The 16134-nt window shown below is 39.1% G+C and overlaps 1 protein-coding gene and 1 non-coding gene across 4 annotated transcripts in view; one reads left to right on the top strand and one right to left on the bottom strand.

Annotated features, from left to right (window-relative positions):
• BICDL1 (BICD family like cargo adaptor 1) overlaps nucleotides 1–16134 on the top strand; it is a 107548-nt gene that overhangs the window by 13204 nt on the left and 78210 nt on the right. The window lies entirely within an intron of this gene.
• Nucleotides 13040–13147, bottom strand: LOC135276306 (U6 spliceosomal RNA). The gene has a single exon (XR_010343874.1). It is a non-coding gene; the product is annotated as a U6 spliceosomal RNA (small nuclear RNA).

Raw genomic sequence — 16134 nt, 5'->3', positions numbered from 1 at the left:
TTTGTGGGAGGTGTTCACAGTTATGCCACTTTTCTTGGGGGTTCCATACACTTAATAACATATTTGCGTACCAAAGATACATATGCCTTTGGCCGTGTGACTAAGCTGCCATGGGAAGATACTTGGAACCCTTAATTTTATTCTTTGAAAAAGTCCCAGTCCACCTCTCTCATTACCCTCTCTAATGACTAACCTGCATTCTATTCTTTGGAGTAAAATATGAAAGACTTTTTTTTTTTTAGATCTTCTTAAATTCAACATTCAGCAAATATTTATTGATCAAGGCACTGGCAATACAGTGAAGAACACACATTTTCTGTTTTATGAAGCTAGTTGGAGGAGATGTGTAAATAACTAAACAATCTACAAGATACAGATTGCAATAGATGCTATGAAGGGTGATTTGTTGGAGACTGACTAGAAAGCAGGGAGCTTTTTCTACCTTAGAGTTGGAAGGGGGCCAGTCACGGTGGCTCACGCCTGTAATCCTAGCACTTTGAGAGGCCGAGGTGGGTGGATCACCTGAGGTCAGGCATTCTAGACCAGCCTGAACAACATGGTTAAATCCCATCTCTACTAAAAATACAAAAATTAGCCAGGCTGGTGGCATGAGCCTGTAATTCCCAGCTGCCCTGGAGGCTGAGGCAGGAGAATCGCTGGAACATGGGAGGCAGAGGCTGCAGTGAGCTGAGATTTCACCATTCCACTCCAGTCTGGGCAACAGAGTGAGACTCTGTCTCCAAAAAAAAAAGAAAAAGAGTTGGTAGGGAAGGCTTCTGTGGGGATACAACATCTGAGATGAGACCCTAAGGGTGAGGAGCCAGCTGTGGAAGAGCCAAGGGACCAGCATTCTTGGATGAATACTGTTAGATTGTAAACTCTATGAGAGTGAGGACTCCATCTGTCTTGTTTATTGTTGTAAACAGGTGTCTAGCAGAGTGAGTATTCAATAAAAGATGGTTGGGTTTTGTTGTTGTTAAATGATTGTCTAAAATACCCAATAAGGAAATTATTAGAACTATAACTGTCAAGAATACACTATCCCTCCATGTACTCTGTAGAAGCGCACTACTGACTTTGAAACGCACTCTTAGGCTGTGTGTGTGCTCTTTGAAAACCAGTTGTCAAAGGTACCATGGATGTTGATGCTTTGACAGGCAACCTATAGCTAATGGTGACTCAGTTGTATCTAGAAACCTAGTATTATTGTGATAGTTACTCCTGAAATTGCATAAAAAGCCAATCTTCAATGAATTGAGAAGAGTGACTGCAGATGAGAATGTACAGAGTTTTTGTGCATTGGTTTAAAGCCTGCAGGTCCTTTTGCATTGCACTGTGCTTCTCCATGGTCTGTAGGTTGATTAGTTACAGAGTGACTGGTTTTGTAGTCCTCTGACTCTGCTGATGGGTATGAAAATGAGCCTTTTAGCTTTTACAAAAAATTCTCGTCTCATGGGATGATTGGCCATTAATTTAGGTTTAGGTATCATTATGGCTTTCCTGTCCGTCCTAGGAGCATATACTGGAAAAAAGAACTCCCTGTCTCCAACTCTGTGATCTTACCTATTCTCATGCTCCAAATGGTCTGTCGTGTGGAGAAGGAGGCAGCCAGACGTTTTCTCTTTTGGAAAGCTGGATGGTGATTGCTTCTGAACAGAGCCTCATGTAGGATATATAATGGCTCACTGTGCACCCCTGATGGCGTCTTCAAGAGTAAAACTCTTGAGAATTCACCTTAAAATAATTTTTTATTTTATTATTTATTTAGGTATTGTGCTATATTCTTTTTGCATTTGTTTTCCCAGAGCCCCTTCCATCATCCCTTTCCCTTCATCGCAGTGCTACAAGCGTCTCTAACAAACATCTCCCCAGTTCCTCACTTCCGGGATTGGGGTCATGAGCCTCGTTACTGTGGCATTTGGTATTACTACCTAATACCCAAAGGGAAAAGCTGTATTGGGAGCAGTGTACAAAAAGGGCTGTTTCAAAGGCTGAATGAAGCCAAGAAGGATTTCTACTGTAGAACCACTGAGAGAGGGAGGCAATAAAGAACATTCAACAGGAAGTTAGGCCTAGGTCCAAGGCCAGGAGAATCCAAAGATTGTGCTTTAAACTAGAAGGGATTAGACCAAGAGATACCTGCAGGAATATAAAGACTGGTGAAGGAAAGACTATTGAAATAAAGAAACAAAGATCCATTATAGTTCAGGTGAAGCCAGGAAGTTTGAAATCTATGTCTATGAAAGATTGGCTCCCAGTGGGGTGTTCTTTTTATGAACTTTGGTTTATCTGGCTAGGATAGGATTGGCTTCTTAAAGAACTTAGCTTTACTGAATATTCCTTAATATTTAGATATTCAGAAATTCTAGTTTTGCCTCTATCCTAAGTTTTATGGATTTTTAAATTTAAAAAATGTTTATTGTTTTTCCTGATGGTGAAAGAATTCATGTTCACTGTAAAATAATATTGAGACAATTGAGAAATGTTCAGTGTAAACAGTGAAAATCTCCCATGATCCTCTTCCAAAGAAAATACTAGTCACAGTTTGGTGTTAATTTTTTTTGTATTTTTTCATATGTGATACAGACACACATATGTTGTACATAACTTTTCTACTTATTTTGCTTCCTTTTAGTTTGCTTTTGAGACAGAGTCTTGTTCTGTCTCCCAGAGTGCAGTGGCTGGAGTGTAGTGGCACAATCTCGGCTCACTGCAACCTCCACCTCCTGGGTTCAAATGATCCTCGTGTCTCAGCCTCCCAAGTAGCTGGGATTACAGGCAAGTGCCACCATGCTTGGCTAATTTTTATATTTCTAGTAGAGATGGTATTTCGCCGTATTGGCAGGCTGGTCTCAAATTCCTGACTTTAGGTGATCCTCCTGCCTCCACCTCTCAAAGTGCTGGTATTACAGGTGTGAGCCACCACGCCCAGCCATTTTTACTTTCATTTTAAACCAAATGGTTTTGTTAATTTTTTTTCTCTTACTATATCTTGGACTTCTTTAAAAGGCATTTTAAATGGTTGTATATAGTAGTCCATATAGCATATATGGAGGTACCATGGTTAGTGTAACAGCCATGCTATTGAAGGGCATATGTGTTGGTTACAATGATTTAGTGTTACAGACACTTCTTCAGTGAACATCCTTGTTCATATATTTTTGCACTCTTAACATTTCTCTAGGATGGATTCCTACAAACAGGTTGGCTAGGTCAAAAGGTATGTACGTTTCAATTTGTAATAGATACTATCATCTTGCCTCCAAGAATATTTAAATAGTCTGTACTCTCCTCATATCTACCTTCATTAAGACTGCAAAACCTATCATTCTGTATGCGTACGTAATACAACTATAAAGAAAACTGAGGTAATTATCATCACAAAAGTCAAGATAATGGTTACCTGGGGAATGTGTGTGGTGGGGGGGCAGGATGGCTGTTATCATGGAATGGTGCTTGGAGAGGAGGCTTCTGGAAAGCTATCAGTGTTCTGTTTCTTGACCTTGGTGGGAATTACGTGGGTGTTTGCTTTATAATTGTTAAGCAAGACATATTTGTTTTATGTAGTTATCTTTATGTTATATAATTTAAATTAACAAAGATATATACATTGTTTTATGTATATATCTTTAGGTTAATTTTTTAAAAATCATTCGACAGATATTTATAATGTGCACCTACTATGTGTGAAATCACTGTTCTGAGTGACAGCAATACTGCAGTGAACAGGGTGAATTCTGTGTCCAAAAATAATGCAGGAAGTTGACGATAAAGAAGGAAATACATAGACCAATCAGCTAGTGGTAGTACTATGAATAAAATAAAGCCAGGTAAGGAGGAGAAAGTGGTAGCTGTAGAGACAACTCAGTTTTTGATAGGATTCTCAAGATGGAACCTTTGGGGAGGTGAAGTTTGAGCAGGATAAAAAGGAGCAAAAGAGTGTTCCTGGCAGAGAAAACAACATGTAAAAGCCTAGAAACAGTGGAAAGAAGGCTGATGTGACTAGGGTGTGGTCAGCTTGGGAAGGGTTAGGAGAGGAGATCAGAGAGGTAATTGGCAGCCAGATCTCATAAGGCCTTGCCAGCCACTGGGGATTTTATTCAGGGTGTGGGAAGCCAGAGGTATGTTTTCGGCAGGGGAGCATCATGACCTGATTGATAACAACTTTTAAAAGATTACTCTACTTACTCTGGGAAGATGGATTATAGGGGCTGAGGATGCAGGCATAGAGATGGATGAAGAAACGACTCCCCAGGTAGAGTTGATGGTAGCTTTGATTATGGAGGTGTTGAAGAGGGTTAGGTTGGATATATGTCTTGAAGGTAGAACCAACAAGACTTACTAATGGAACAGATGGTTGTGGGAAGGAAGGTTAAAGAAAAAAATAATCAAAAGTGACTCCTAGGTTTTTGTCTTGAGCTACTGGAGGAATAGTAGCATCATTAACTTGAGAGACCAAAGGCTAGAGGAAGGAAAGAGGGATAGGCTGGAATATAAAGTCAAATCATTCATCTTGGACTGTGTGGATAATTAAGATTGAGATGCCCTTTACATATCCATATTAGTCTCACATAAGTAGAACAGTGAGAATTCTATTGTATTGAGGTGAAATACTGAGTTAAATTTCCACAGCCATCTGAGCTCTCTCATGACCTGAGACCCTGTTCTAGTACCTTTCATGACGTCACCCAGGAATTTCCTCATTCGCAGTGACTGAAGCTGAATTCAGAAGAGTGTCCCCCAACCCCTACCTACACACTCTCAGCTCCTACAAGAACCATCTTCTGAGTTCATGTCTGTGAGGTAAGATGTGTAGGAGGAAGTTAATGCAAACAGGTGTTTTGTCTGTTCCTGTTTGGAACTGTTTTCCTCAGTCAGCCTTTAATGCCTTATCCACACACAAAGAATACAGTTTGCATACTAGCTGAAACTAATCTTCCCTGAAAAGACTATTTTTTCTCTGAAGAGTAAACAGATCCTTGTTCTTTAAACAGCTCATTTTGGATTAGCAGCTCTGAGCCTGGCACACTTCTTGAAGCAAATTTCTCCCAGGTTCCTTTCTTGGAGTTAAAGACATTAATATAGTGTCCATAAGTGTCACTGCCACTCTGCTTCTGTTGGGTGATGCAGAACCATCCTTGTTTCTAGGACACTTTACAGTGAACAATAGCTGCTCATCAGAAGTAGTTTTAATTGCTGAATAGGCTTTTGTTCCTTTTGAGGTGGGGGCTGTATTTTTTTTTTCTTAAAAGTTTGCTTCATTTACAGAGGCTATGTGGCAATTTTTAGTCAGCCTATTCTTGAAAGAAGTCATAAAAACAAGATAATTTCTTAACCAAATAACAGTAATTTAAATTTCCAAAGGACGTTCTCATGTATGATCTCCTCTGATCCCATTCTTGCCTGTGATGGAAGTAGTGGTAATTGCGCTTTCTTTTTTTTTGAGACAGGATCTCACTCTGTTGCCCAGGCTGGAGTGCAGCAGCACCATCATGGCTTACTATGGCCTTGACCTCCCAGGCCCAGGTGATCCTCCCACCTCAGCCTCCCAGGTGGCTGGGAATACAGGTGCACGCCACCACACTTGGCTAATTTTTTATATTTTTTGTAGAGATGAGTTTCACCATGTTGCTTGGGCTGGTCTTGAACTCCTGGGCTCAAGCGGTGTGCCTGCCTCAGCCTCCCAAAATGCTGGGATTACGGGTGTGAACCACTGTACCCAGCCAATAATTACTCTTTATTTGGCCGATAAGGAAACTGAAGTCAGACAGAAGTTTGGTGACTTGCTAAAGGCCTTGCAAAGTTTACGTGTTAACCACTGGCTTGAGGATTGGTTTTTGTACATTTTCCAGGATGGGCAGTCAATTGGAAATAAAAACATCGCTTCACGTGTATTTCTGTCTCATTGATTTAGTTGACTTTTTGGTTGCTATTTGCTGGGTGGTATTGTTTTGGATCCCTTTTACATCACTAGGTAAAATGAACCCTAAGGTTTTTTTTTATTATTATTAACTTTTGTCTGTTATATTAAGGATGTACTAGAAGGATTGAAAAATGGTATGCTGAGAAGATCACTTCAGCTAAAACAGCAAAGGGCTTTTTGCATAGGCACTCTCCTCTGTGAAGACAGATTTTTCCAGCGTTTCCAGGTTGTATGGTTGCTAATTAGTAGGTTAAACACATTAGGGTGGTGATTGCTTATTCTTCCAGCATAAGGGTGTTTTTATTGGTAGCTTCTTGTATTGATTAGTTGAGCCTATCTTAATTATTTACCCAGAGAGCCATGCCTAATTCAAGAGTCTTCAGGTTGGTTGTGTGGGTACAAGTATCTAGTTCTGATTTTCTTTTTCAAAAGAGGAAAGCCTAAAGTTCTAGCATATTGGGGCTAAATTTTGGAGGTTGTAAGGCCCAAGATTCAGATTAATTACTGTAGGGGTAGATCTTTTTAATGCTGCTAGATTTGGCTTAAAGTGGCAGTTAGTCTTTTTTTTTTTTAATGTTGAAATCTGGATTCCTTCAGTCCCTGTAGATAGCTTGATATATTGTGTAGGAGAGATAAAAACAGAGTTTAAATGAGTTCCCCTTGCCTGATAGGAGATGAGGCCCCCAAATTTTGTACTCGGCAAATAGTAGGAAGGTTGCAGATGTTAGGAAGGTTGGAGTTAACAGGCAGACAAAATTGGCAGCAAATTATACACTATTTTGTTACTTACGCTAGTTAGCCCATAGTTCTGGTTCCCAAGTATTGTTACTTTGAAAAACAAAATATCTAGTGAATGAATCATCAACAGAAAAGCAAGTAATGTTTTGACACCGATAGCATCTTCTTCATTTCTCTTCATTGGCTAAGAGTCCAGTGCTATCATGTTTTTTAGAGCTAAAAGAGAACTTCTGGTCTATCTGGACCAGTAGTTTGTGAAATGTTTTCTCTTAAGTGATTCTGCAAATTTGAATGTGTTTTTAAAATTTGTAACACTCCAAAGAACCATTACCAAAATAGTCATCATGGACTCTGTTGAGATAGATGTCACATTGAACACATGCGAGACCACCAGTGCCTAAGACCGTGCTGCCAGCTTTGCCTGCATGTGTGGAGATGCCAGCCTACGGTCTCCTTGCCACTTCTATTAACTAAAGAGTATTATGCAGTTGTAAGGTGGGCTGTGTAAAACCAGTCGCATTTGTAACTGCTTCAGGGGGTGAAAAAACAATTTGTTTTCAGTATTTGAAATCAACCAAATTAACAAATTATCGATACTGAGTAAGATTGCCACTATCATTTGTATTCTCCAATTTCAAATTATTTTGAAAAGGTCTAATGGTTCTTATTGAGTTTATAAATTTTATTCATTTAAATTTATAAAATATTTAATAAAAGATTACTGTATCTTTTCTGTTTATTGAGGCTTCACATAAGATTTCATATAGAAAAGGGCTGTGGTTGCCAACAAAAAAATCCCACTTAATTTGGAAAACCATTAGTTTAAATCAGCGGTTCTCAAACTATATTCTGAGGAGCCATAGGTCTCTAAGAGGTGCCTCAGGAATAGCTTCAAGGAAGGGCTGAAGGGGTCCTTAATCTGGTGGATTCCTGTCCCCTTCCCCATTTTCACCTCAACCTGAGCATTTTAATGTTTATATATTGAAGTTCTGCATAATATTTTATTTGAGGGAAAAAGTGGTTTTTTAAAATCTGTGTATTAAAAAAAAATAATCTGCTGCAGTCACTAATCTATGACTAGTTAACGTAAGCTGAGCCCTGGGGAAGTTAAGAGATTTGCCCAAGTCTGCAGTCCCAGTCCTCTGCTGCATCCAGTGGGGCTGTTACTGGCTCAACAAGTAAAACAAGCCATCTCTTTGGAATAATATTATACTGATTGAGAAAAAAAGGGGTGGTATTCATTATTTGTAGAGGAGTAACCCTAGTTACAGTTTTATTCATTAATACTGAAGTTGTGACAGATCAATCACCAAATTTTAGTAGCCTAACAGGAGTTAAAAGCTGGTATTCCTGAGCAGTCAGTGGCTCTCAATTCAGGCAGTGATTCAGTTCTCCTCCAGCTATCTACTTCCATCTTGTGACTCAGCTATTTTCAACAAGTGACTTCTAAGGTCGTAGCAGAAGGAAAAGAACCTGGAAGATTTCTGTGGTCCATACCTGGAAATGGTGCCTGTTGCTTCCGCTTATTTACTCGTCAGAGCTCAGTCACATGGCCATACTCAGTTACAAGAAAACCTGGGAACTGTAGACCAGCTTTGTGCCCAGGGAGGAGAAGAAATGGGTTGGTGAACAACTAGCCAGTGTCCCCCATAATGGAGTCAGTAGAAAGAGTCTGGACTCTCCTTTTCTGTGCTTCAATTTTCTGAAAAGATTAGAGTGGCTGATTGCTAAGATTCTTCCAATTCTAACTAGGTAGGATTCCAAGGTAGATATAGTTGTAACAGTATCTCCCTTTTTGGTACACATTCACTATTCTATCCCAAATAGAGAAGCTATTTGGTCTTTTTGTACTCAAGTAATATCTTTGATAATCACAGAGTTGGGTAAATTCCTTTGAAGTTATAACTTGATCCAGAATCCCCAAAATTAAAAAAGTATCTTTTTCAGAGATTACCTTATGGTGGGATAGACCTTTTCATAGTTATATTAGGTAGAATAATATTAACTGTTATAATAGATAAACCCTAAGCTCTCAATGGCTTTACATAATAGGTGTTTCTTTCTCATTCTCATGAAGCCCAAACAACATTTCTATTTAAACATGAGGAAAAGTAGCATTGTGTTTTAATTGAAAGAATTGGCCTGGAAAACAGAAGACCTAGGTTCTAGCCCATGTTCTATCAGTAACTTTCTGACCTCACTCTGAGTTTCAATTTCTGTCAGTAAAACAAGGAGAATGAAAAAGGTGATTCGTTCACTCACTCTTAAATGTCCACATGTATATATGCGACCTCTATTGGAAAGAAAATTATTCAGGGGATGTTCTCCCATGATGTGGTATATCATGTCTGGTAGCTTTGTAATGCTGCTTTCTTTGCACGCAGAACATAATCTTTCTTCTCTGGGACCAGGAACGGCTTCTCCTGTCACCCAGATTTACTCCTCTGTGTAATGAGAAATGGAGGTTGAGATGGTTGGTGCCACAACAAAATTTATTTTCCATTCCAGTCATGACACATAAGGTGCTTTCCCTGCACATGACTGACAGTGTGGGGAGTGAGGAGGTGTTTATGTGCTTTTCCTGTTTAAAATTATGAATCATAGTACTAAGGTTTTATGAGGCTGACATTCTCTAATTCTCCATAAATAAGTCAGATTTTCCCCATTGCCCTGGTATGATTAGTTGCCTTCAGTGTTGCATGTTTGTCATTTGCAGAGCTGGAAGAATTCCCCCTATACACACCTCTCATCATCAGTTGCTAGGTTACAGCTTTTCACATTGTCCTGGTCTGGTGATGTTGCCATGGATAACAGTTATTCCTCCTCCTATGACATGTTTCTGGTCAGACTCAGAGTGCAGGCAAGACGTAACTATGATGTCAGAGATGTTTTCGCATATGTCTTTCCCTTTACATTAATGATAAGCTCTAAGTAATACCAATTCTATGTGTTCTCATGTATGAATTAAAGACATGAGATATTTCCTCAAACAGTCCGCCACTTAGAACCTTTATTCCATTATATATCTTTTGTCTTATTTTTACTTTTTTTTTTTTTAGAAGGAAGGGAAAGGAAGGGGAAAGCATTTATTTCATTATTATTCTGCAGAAATGGAACTAACAGATTATAAAATATGAATATAAGACCTGCTATACTGTGGCCAGCTCATTCCCAACACACACCAGCACTCTACCTCCTATAGGGTGGGCTGTACATGGAATATCGTTATCCTTGACATTGCCTTCAATGGTAGGGACATTTGGGAATGCTTTTTGTCAAACTCTTAATTTATCTAAATTATAAAGCCTGTGAGATAGGCGCAGTGGCTCAAACCTGTAATCCCAGCACTTTGGGAGGCCAAGGCGGGTGGATCACCTAAGGTCAGGAGTTCAAGACCAGCCTGGCCAACATGGCGAAACCCTGTCTCTACTAAAAGTACAAAAAAAAATTAGCTGGACATGGTGGCAGATGCCTGTAGTCCCAGCTACTCAGGAAACTGAGGCAAGAGAATTGCTTAAACCTGAGAGGCGGAGGTTGCAGTGAGCCAAGATCACGCCACTGCACTGCAGCCTGGGCTACAGAGCAAGACTCCATCTCAAAAAAAAAAAAAAAAAAAAAAATTATAAAGCTTGTGGTCTAAATTTTATTGTCATTTACTGTCACATGATTACATTTCTTTTTCTGAAAGGTTTTAGACAGCATGAATTGCAGCATAAAACTCTGTCTTTAACCAGTTTTTATCCCCAATAATTGTTCTGAAGACTGAAATGTAGGTAATAACTAATTTGACTTTAGATTTCTAGCATAATGTTTTAAGATGGTGTGAACCCCCACGTTACAGTTGTTGAAGGGCAAGATCAACTCATGTTATTTCGTTCCTGTCTAGTCTGACCCTTTGATCTCACAGTTGAAGAAACTGCTTAGGCCCTAGGAGGATGTGACTCATCTAAGGTCACAGCCACTGAAACTGTGGTTTATGTAAATGTGTGTTATAAAAAATATCTTTGAAAAACAGGGTGTAAAATCTTTGCAGTAAAAATAATTCTGTTTACTTAAACAATTGTGTTTTGTTTTATGTAGTCTGTTTACTTAAAAGCCTAGCAGACAGATATCTATTATGAAAGAGGAACTTCAGTTTTTAAAAGGAACCCTGGCTAGACCCTACCTACCAGTTATTTCAAGTCACCTCGAAGTCTTGCATTCTACTTAGTATTTGAATGATTCCTCAAAAACCAAATTAAAATGTAATGTAGCATCAGGTTGAGGCATCTTTGAAAAGTAAAATCCGTTTTGAAAACTGGCAGAATTTGAATTAAAAAAAAATTCTTGCCTGGGCGTGGTGGCTTACACCTGTAATCTCAACACTTGGGAGGCCAAGGTGAGAGGATTGAGCCCAGAAGTTCAACACCAGCCTGGGCAACATGGTTGCCCCCCCCCCACCCCCCCCCACCTGCCCCCAACATCTCTAAGAAATAATTTAAAAATGAAAAGCATTCTTTGTATGTCATGGTAATTCCCTAAAATGAAAGGAATTTATTTACCCAATAGAATCCTTTGAAAAAAAAATGAGTGAAAACATGTCTTCTGAAAATACAGCCTTCTAAAGATACTGGTTATGGACTTTTAACTGTCAGTGGGAGACAGACAGTCAGGGAAAGACAAAGCTGAAGCCCTTAAGAGAGGACATGTAATTCAAAATGCATCTTCCCTCCCTTGCCCCAGGACCAGAGAATTGCGAGTCTGCCCCTTCCTTTCCCTTCCCACTGCCACTTGCCTTGTTAAAGCTTCTTTAACTTTTGCAGTAACCTGAAACATCTTCCTGCCTTTAAGCTCTGATCCTCCATTTTTTCCCATTGTCAGACACTTCCTCCTTGGGAGCTCTAACAACTCTCACTGCCTTTAGGGGACCTCCTTTGCATAACAAATAGTTAAGAAAGGGCGTGGCATTCAAAGCCCTGTACCTTCTGGACCTAGCACACATTTCCAACCCTGTCTCCCTTGCTTTCTACTTGTACGACCCGTTGGAATTTCCCCAGTCCTGAAAGCCAAGCACAGTTGCTACTTCCTTCAGGAGAACTTAGCTGTTCCTCTCCCACCAGCTTTGATCTCTCATACTGACCAACTAGAGTGCTTTAGTACCTTTCTTTTGTTGTTTACATTCTGTCATCTCTTATGGTTAATTCATCTATTTGACTCTGTTGAGTCAAGGACTGTGCACTCAGGGCACTGTCCCCTCCCAGGGCTGAGCACCTTATCTGGAAACTTCATATTTATTACAACGAGATTCACAAGCCAGCTAAGCATATGTTACTTACTTCTGTGGTACAAATGTATAGCAAACTTGACTATTTACTAAAGGGTTTAACCCACCCAGAGAATTACTTAATTTAGCTTAATATATACTCATTCTTGCTGAATTCCTTTTCCATTGTCTAAATCACTGGTTCCCAGTTTTTCAGTGTAAGGAACCCCCTTTTTAAGACCTAATCGAACGACCTTCTACAATATTTTGAAACAGCCTTATTGAAGCATAATTTACAGTTTATAAAATTCACCCACTGTAAATATATAATTCCGTTTTTAGTATATGTATAGAGTTGTGCACCTATCACCATAAAGCAATTTTAGAACATTTCTGTTACCCCAAAAACTTCCCTCATATCTTTCTGCAGTCAGTCCTCACTCCTGTCCCCATCCTCAGCCCTAGGAAAACACTGATCTGCTTTCTGTCTAACTGATTTTCCTTTTCTGGATATTTCATATAAATGGAATCAGACAATGTATAGTTTTTGTGTCTGGCTTCTTTCACTTAGCATAATGTTTGTGAGGTTCACTCATGTTATAGCACATAGTAGTTCCTTTTTTAGTATTCCATTGTGTGAATATACTGCATTTTGTATATCCATAACCAGTTAATGGAGATTTGGATTGTTTCCAATTTTCAACTATTATAAATAGTGCTGTTATGAACATGCATGTACAAGTCTTTAACAATTTAATTTCATTTGAGTAGATATTTAGGAGTGGAATTGCTATATAGTGTGTCTGTGTAACTTTTTTTTTTTTTTTTTTTAGATAGGGTCTCTGTCAGTCATGCTTGAATACAGTGGTGTGATCATGGCTCACTGCTCTGGTGATTCTCCCACCTCAGCCTCCCAAGTAGCTGGGACTACAAGCATGTGCCACCATCCCCAGCTAAGTTTTGTATTTTTTGTAGAGACAGTTTTGCTATGTTGCCCAGGCTGGTGTTGAACTCCTGGGCTCAAGCAGTTTGGCCACCTTAGCCTCCCAAAGCGCTGGGATTATAGGTATGAACCACCATACCAGGCCTCTATGTAACTTTTTAAGAAACTGCCAAACTGATTTTCTTTTTTTTTTTTAAATATGGAACGCTTCACGAATTTGCGTGTCATCCTTGCGCAGGGGCCATGCTACTCTTCTCTGTATTGTTCCAATTTTTAGTATATGTGCTGCCGAAGCGAGCACCAAACTGATTTTCAAAGAAGCTTGTACCAGTTTGTATTGTTTGTACCAGTTTATATTTCTTGTACCAGTTTATATTTCTACCAACAATGAATGAGGGTTTCTCCACAAGAGGACTCCTTTTTAGAATGTAAAAAAACAAATTGCAGACCTTCACATGGTAAGAGATGTTGTTTTAGTATCAGCAGATTTATAAAACAACTCAGGGATTGGGTAATACTTTTAGAAGGATTTACATTCTATAATCCCAACACCATGAATCAACATGATGTGTTCAGTATACAGGCAGTGCTCTTAAAGCAACTCAGTGTCCCCAAAGGATTCATGGTTTATAAGTTGGGAGCCACTGGTCCAGATGACTTGTTTAGAAATAAATGTAAGTTATTTTGTGTCTTTTTATGTATCATTTGTAAAATAGAGACCTGCTTCATGAAGTGTTTGAAGACTAAATGAAAATATATCTCAAGGCAGGAAGATTGGTTGAGCCCAGGAGTTTGAGAACAGCCTGGGCAGTGTAGCAAGGCCAGTCTCTACAAAAAATTTTTAAAAATTAGCTGGGCATGGTGGCATGGGCCTGTAGTTGTAGCTACTTGGGTGACTGAGGCAAGAGTTCGAGGTTGCAGTAAGCTATGATTGCACCACTGTACTCCAGCCTGGGTGACCGAGTGAGACCCTATCTCAAAAAAAAAAAAAAAATATATATATATATATCTATATGTATGTGTGTGTGTGTATATATATATATGTATATATATATATATATGTCAAGCTTTGCCCTATAATAGTTGCTCAATTAGTGATAGCTAGTATTAGTAGAAAGCAGTATGATTTAATAGAGTATAGGCTGTGGAGCCAACAGCTGAGAATTCTAACTTAACCTAAATTAGGTGAAATTAAGAGTAGTCTGCTTTTCTTGAACTTTTTTTCGAAATGGGGACTATATACAAACACCTGTTTCCATGCTTGATTCTTTCTTACTTCAGATTGTTGTTTATATCTACCCATTTCCTTTGGTTTCATCTTTTTGGATAGGAACCTTCTCCTCCCCACCCTCAATCTGTCAAAGTCATTTAGTAAATGCTATTCCTGTATTCTAAAGCTGTAATTCTCATCCCTGATTGCATATTAGAATCACCTGGGCAGCTTTTGCGCTGGCTACTGATGTCTGAGTCCCACCCTCAGAGATTTGATTTAACTGCTCTGGGATGTGATCTGGGCATCTAGATTTTTAAAAGCAGGTGATTATAATGTGTATGCAAAGATGAGAATTACCATTCTAATGTGAAACCAGAATTGGAGACAGCTGTTCTTGCCTAATTTAGCATCAGTAGCCAATGTTACAAGTTAATTCCTTCATTGGTAAGGAAATTGAACAAAACGAACTCTTTCAGATTCCCTGTTAGAATCTGAGAGTTCCAAGGCACTGGAGGAACCTTTCAGGTAAGCCTTTCTTCCACCTAAGTAGCACAGTCAGTGTCTGAGAAAGAGATTGTGTGGAATGAAAGCAAAAACCTTAAATCTTGAAGTGAGGATATATTTCATCCATCACTCTTTCTAGGAGGCCGTATGCTACAGTGAAATGAATGCAGGTTTTGGCACTAGATGAACCTGGGTTTATTTTGACTGTGTTGATTATCGGTTATATTGATTGAGGTTCAGGTAGTTTGCAGTTGCACATTTTCCTCATCTGGAAAATAGGAACTGTTAAAAAAAAATAAATAAATTATGCTATATACCTTGTGAGGTTGTTATGGTTGTAGACTACATATAATGTCTTGTGTCCACAGCATTAATATGGTGACCTCTCAGGAGTGGGGGACCACCAGCTTGCTTAAGGTGAGGTGAACCAGCCTAGGTTAGAAACAGAAGGTCAAAACTTGCATACTGATTAGTAGCGTGATTGTGCCTATGAATAGCCACTCCACTCCAACCCGGGCAGCATAGTGAGATCCTGTCTCTTAAAAAAAAAAAGTCTTTATCTGGCTTAGTAAATTGTAACTGCATTTGTACTGTTACTCATTTATTTATATTTCTTTTCATCCTCTGACTCTCATGTACTGTTACTCATATTGTATCTCATCACCTGGATATTAAAGGTGAAAGGACTATGAAGTTAGAGATTGTGTTTTAGTTATTTATATCTGCAGTGCCTATAATAACTTTTCTGTATGCAGAAAGTTACAAAATTTGATGATCCAGAAAACAGAAAATTTAATTTAAAAAGAAATTTTTCCTGATTTCATAGGTAACAGAGATGTGGCATTGTATCATTAGTGCTCAGCAGCTAAATCTTGCTACACGTTGTTTTTTGTTAGTTTGGTTTTTTGAGATGGAGTCTTGGTGTCTCATCTCTTTGTGTTGCCCAGGCTGGCTTGGAAGTCCTGGGCTCAACAGATCCCCCAGCCGCAGCCTCCCAAGTAGCTGGGACTACAGGTGTGCACCACTGCAGCTGGCAGACACATTATTTTAATGGCGATATCCCTTCATTTTTGTCTACTGAGATTCATGGTCAAAGTCATGCAATGTCATACAACCCAAGGACAAAAATAGTAGCACCTTAGTATTTAGCAAGAGAGGCTTCAGTAATTATAGCAAGTATGATGTAAGCAAGGGAATGGGTATGAGGAGCAGCTGTGAAGAAGCAGGCAAGCAATGAGAGAGAGGTCAGAAGAGGTTAGGATGGATAGGCAAACCAAAATCAGAATATAGAAGTGCAGTTCATATATCTTTTTCTTCTTAGTTCTGTCCTCAAAGGGCCTAGAAGCAATGAAATACAAGTAGTAATGAGCACCCCCAGTGCCCATATTTTAATTTCTAAATAACTGGGGCTCCCTGGAGAAATGACTAATTTTAGGTCTGAAACAGGAACTTGATAGGGTGAGCCTGACACATTATCTTGTACCAGAAACAAGAACACTATTATAATCTAATGGAATAATTATACTGCAGTTTAAAACAGACGAACTAATGGAATTGTGTCAAAAGGACAG

The sequence above is a fragment of the Aotus nancymaae genome, unplaced genomic scaffold, assembly GCF_030222135.1.
Source record: "Aotus nancymaae isolate 86718 unplaced genomic scaffold, 86718_ANA_hifiasm-v0.15.2.pri h1tg000021l, whole genome shotgun sequence".
NCBI lineage: Eukaryota > Metazoa > Chordata > Mammalia > Primates > Aotidae > Aotus > Aotus nancymaae.
Note: the sequence above shows the minus strand (reverse complement) of the source record. Positions and strands in the feature narration are given on the sequence as shown.